The 5,002-nt window shown below is 36.5% G+C and overlaps 1 non-coding gene across 1 annotated transcript; it reads right to left on the bottom strand.

The window, feature by feature from the left end:
* Positions 1-3,981: 3,981 nt before the first annotated feature.
* LOC114821880 (small nucleolar RNA Z196/R39/R59 family) lies at positions 3,982-4,064 on the bottom strand. Its single transcript, XR_003769717.1, has one exon. It is a non-coding gene; the product is annotated as a small nucleolar RNA Z196/R39/R59 family (small nucleolar RNA).
* Positions 4,065-5,002: the final 938 nt, after the last annotated feature.

Below are 5,002 nucleotides of genomic sequence, written 5' to 3'. Positions count from 1 at the left end.
CTACTTTTTGTGCTACTTATATCACAAAGTGAAAACCCTTTTTGAGATCATAATCCCAATTTTATCAATTTAGGGTTTCTGAAAGTTTTTATCTAATTACAGAGGACAACCCATTCTTCAAAATTGATGACAGAGTACCATGGAAAAACTGATAAAAGAGTACAATGGAAAAACTGATGAAGGAGATTCCTAAACTTCATCTCTATATTCTTCAAAATTGTAGTAAATTACCTTGACAAATGGAACTGCGAAGAAGGACAACCCAAGTTGATGAAGGAGATAATGAGATGGACTGTAGAGAAAGACAAAGTCTTCGGAAACGAGAAACGAAGATGAGTCGATGAGAGAGCTGGGACGACGGAACAAGCCCTAGGTTTTCTAACTTTGCGTCGAGCAGAGACCAGAGTGAGAGACTGAGAGTGTTTGGTTTCTGTGGAGATTTTAGGATAAATGAGTCAAACGACATAATATAATATTACATAGTACAGAATACATAATTCTATTTATATATATATATATATACATAATATAATATTAATAATATTGGTAGCCAGTAGGTACGGTATACCACTGGTACTGGTTTTGATTACCGGTACCATACCAAAACAGTATGGTAGGGTACAAATAACGTACCATTACTAGTGGTACAAATATTTTGGCACAACTTTGGTATGGTACGGTTAGTATTACTGTAGGTATGGTAATGTGGTAAAAAATTCCACTCTTAGGCTAGACTGGTCATTTGGTCCACGACAATAACTACATTTCCCGGTCGGTGGCCTGCCTCTGCGTTTTTTGGCGCTCGTACAGTGTTGTATTGTCATCTTCACGTCGGATGACGCGTCCCTTGGTCATTTAAGCAACTGCGAGATTCTTGGGCTTCGTCGCTTACGTGGAGGTCTCACTTCGGGAACATATGAGCCCGAGCTCCTAAATGGTTGTCACATGTTGGGCCCGAGCTAGGCTTCGCTGTTGGTGAACTGATGTCGCACTCCTTTTATGAGATAAAAATTAGACGGCCCCATAATAGGCCTAAGTTTTATTTTAGCCCAAAAAGTGAATAGCGTGTTTGGGTTTAAATGGCCAAAATCAATTTAACTACCAGTACAAACATATATTGCACCGGATTTCATAAGAAATCTCAATGGCCAACTTTTTTGATTGGGAAATGAAAAAACAAATCCAATCCGCCTCAACTACCCAACTGTGCGGCTTGCACTAATAACTGAATATCAGAGTGCGCATTTCACGATGAACAAACAAATAGATTACAAAATTAGAAATATTCTTGATATCAAACACTACAAAATGGTCAAGACAGCTACATAAAGTCCAAGAGGCTACATTGTAACTAACTTGTTATTCATATTAGATTATAAGTTATATTTATAGAGAGCAAAACCTAGAAACCCTAATTCCCATAGGCTAGGCCTAAACTACCAAGCAAACCCAAATAATCAAATAATCACAAAATACTAATATTTTCCAACACTAATAACTGGCACAAGGCCACACGTCGTCTCCCTCATTCCTACTGCTTCCTTCATCAACTGCTCACCAAATAAGACATTCATTAACGGCTACCGGAACTCCACATAACCACCCAAATCCGAGCAAATCCAAAGACCACCTGCGCAAAAAATGACCTGGGTTAATTCCACTTTCCATTGGACGAAGGCAAAAATAAAAAGATAGAAATACGACAGGTTTTCTGGCGTATAAAGAAAGAAGGGCACGATCAATACCCCTTAAAAAATACAGCTACATTTTTCAGTGATAGCAGAAAATCACCACAGTGCAAATTATCCATTTAATCTCTGTAAAAAACACAACACAACATCTCTTGTGTTAACGCTGTATGAGACACAAATAAGTTCTGTCTCTCAAGAAATCTCTGCGTTAGGCAAGTCAGACTAGGAATTTCGAAAAGCTTGAATGTATGCAGGCGGAAGCTAGGGTTACATATGTCAGAGATGCGCAACTCTAAGTGTACGGAACTTCTCCTTATCTAAGTAAATAACATATTATAGGAGAATTCATATCTTGGCAGAATTCTGAGAATGACATAAAGAGAACTTTGGTATGATGCAACATTGTCCTTGTATTGTTCCTCCCCAGGGGTTATGGTTTAGGGTTTAGGATTCCGTGATTTTACATATGCTATGTTGTAGCATGAAATCATTCTCCAAGATATGATGATACCAACTAAAATATCACATTTCTTTTGGCAAAGCAATCACTTTGTTGTTTATATGTGTAAGTAGAGGTGCCATGTAGCATGCATGCTCGACTCAAATGAGGTAGCTCTTAATTTAGGGAAAAAACCCAATCCAGAGACCTCTTCAACAACAACCACCCAAATGAATAACCATGACTGATGGAAATCTCAGTTGGTATATAAAGGATCGTATTATTCATACGAGTGCTCAATGAAGAAGCGCAAAGCAAAGATACATAGATACCCCTACTCTTTAAAATGCTGTATACAGCAGTTTTGGATTCGACCAAAAAAAGAGGGCAAAAAATGAAAGTTAATTCCACTTTCCATTGGACGAAGGAAAAACTAAAAAGATAGAATACGACGGGTTTTCTGACGTATAAAGAAAGAATGACACGATCAATACCCCTTAAAGCAAAGAACTATACAAAGATTGTATTTTGTCAATCCACGAAATTCGTATTTTTGTCACATATACGTATCAAACATTTTAATCCATTTCTATAAAAACTACCAAATTATACATGTATGCATTTTTGTCGTACTAAATATGTCCATTGTTAGTACACTAAGGGTGCGTTTGTTGCACTGGACTAACTTGGACTGGACTAGCTTCAGGGACTAAGCTGGATTAGCTTGGCCTGGACTAAGCAGTACTAAAATTGTGAAGTGTTTGGTGCAGGGCCGGACTAGCCAGGACTAAATTTTTATTTTTTATTTTTTTATATTTAATTATGAAAACTTCCACTTTCTTGTCTAAATGTTTTTTTAAGAGATAAAAGATGCTTTATTGAAAATATTATTCATCTCATAAACAAAATGGGGAAAGGATTTTGCTTTACATGAAAGTCTACATATTTTTTTCACCATCAGCCATCAATACATTTACAAGTTGCAACTACTTGTGCTTAAACTTGAGTTCCTTCGCATATTCTTCAATGCCCTTCAACTACTTATGTAGATCTTGCATGCTTCAATTGCAACTGCACAGGCTATGAGGTGTCCAGAATATGTAAACCTATGAGAAAAAGAACCAAGCATGCTGCTCTGAGAGTGTATGACATCTGAAACTTTTGGGCTCACAAGAATGCTGATTGGCATATATTCAGAAGAAGAGCCTTTCCCACATACAAGGTCTAGTTTAATGTTGTATTTGTCACACCTATACATGTAGCCAAGCCTTTCAAATGCATAGATTACATCGTTCCAAATGCACAGATTACATCATCATAAATAGAATGCAACAATTGTCTCTGGTCCTTCTGGTCCCTCAGTGTGCAATACAAATGGAGCTGGAAGATCAAACTTTTATGGGTAGTTAGTGTGCAATACAAAGGGAACCATAAAGAGATGCTCATGTAGACTTCTAGAAACAAATGCCAACTACATGAGCAATAAACAATAATTTGGTAGATAATATTTTGAGTGTCATTTATGAACACTAAAGTTAAACTAATGCCACCACGACCACAACAAAAAAAATAACTGACTAATAAACAATGTAGCACAAAGTAAATGTTTGCAGGTTAATGAAACAGAAAGCTGTTGAGAATAAAAGCTAACTGTGTCGCAAAGACCTGTAAACTTCTATGTACGCCCTGTTAAACGAAATGTCCAGCCACAGATAATAAATATGGACATCAGATACCATGGGCAAACAACTCCAAAAAGATACAACAGCAATACATATTTACACAGACGACCACATATTAGACACAACAGGAGCAAGAAATCACAAATGAGAATGAACTAATCGTTCAAACTGCAATCTCAGTCGAAAGATGGTGATTTTAACTTACTAATCACAGAATATCATTAACGTTAAATATTTGCATCATAGATTGCAGACTTACTTCCAAAAATATACAATTGAAAAGTTAATAATCCTAAGCAAACAAAATAAATTACTGAAATGGTAAACAAAATAAATCATATGGTAAAAACCCAGACTTTTATTGCTTTAAAAGATCAGATAGTCGATCACTAATCACCTCATTGCATCTAGATGCAAGTAAGACAGGTTGTAATAGCTATCCTCATATCCATAAAAAACCAAGTTCAAATAACAAAATGGTAAACATAATACCGCACCCACCACCACCACCAATTCAACCATTAAATTAACCCACTTCACAACTACCTACATCATTGGAATTTAAATCAATTCTAAGATTCTAAAAATACATACAGAGCATCAATTCTAAGAATCATGCACAAGCAATTGTACCTCTCATAGAGCTACAGAACAATGTCCCTGCAAAATTCAATGATTCATGAGATGCAGGGGATACTAAATGCAATCAAATACAAGCAAGACTGACAAGTTCAACCAATTTGCTTAATCCAAAATCTCTAAACACAAAATACCCAATCGATTGAACAAACCATGAACAACAACAAAAAACACCGGGATAATAATTTCCATTGAAAGATTCTTGCACCATCTTAAAAACCCAACCCCAATTACACAAACTAAGAAAGCAATCCAACGCAGTAAATGAAAATTAAGAAATCAATATTATGTGGAAAAGGTATTTAGAGTTCAAACACTTCTGAGTCCGTCAAGCATCTCTACCTAACTACAATTCAACAGAGATCGACATGAAAGACCAGAAAATCCAAACGAATTTAGAAATCAGAAAGCTAGGGCCCCAAAATCCAACACAGACTTGTTCGTCTTCTTTTCCTTTTGCTGTTGGGACTCATATTTCACAACACAGCAGAAAGCACCAAGGAAGGAGAAGAGAAAGGGCGAAGGTGCGAATGGACGATGAGCAAGCTGTA

The sequence above is a fragment of the Malus domestica genome, chromosome 15, assembly GCF_042453785.1.
Source record: "Malus domestica chromosome 15, GDT2T_hap1".
NCBI lineage: Eukaryota > Viridiplantae > Streptophyta > Magnoliopsida > Rosales > Rosaceae > Malus > Malus domestica.
The sequence above is the reverse complement of the archived record's forward strand: the minus strand, read 5'-3'. Positions and strand labels throughout refer to the sequence as shown.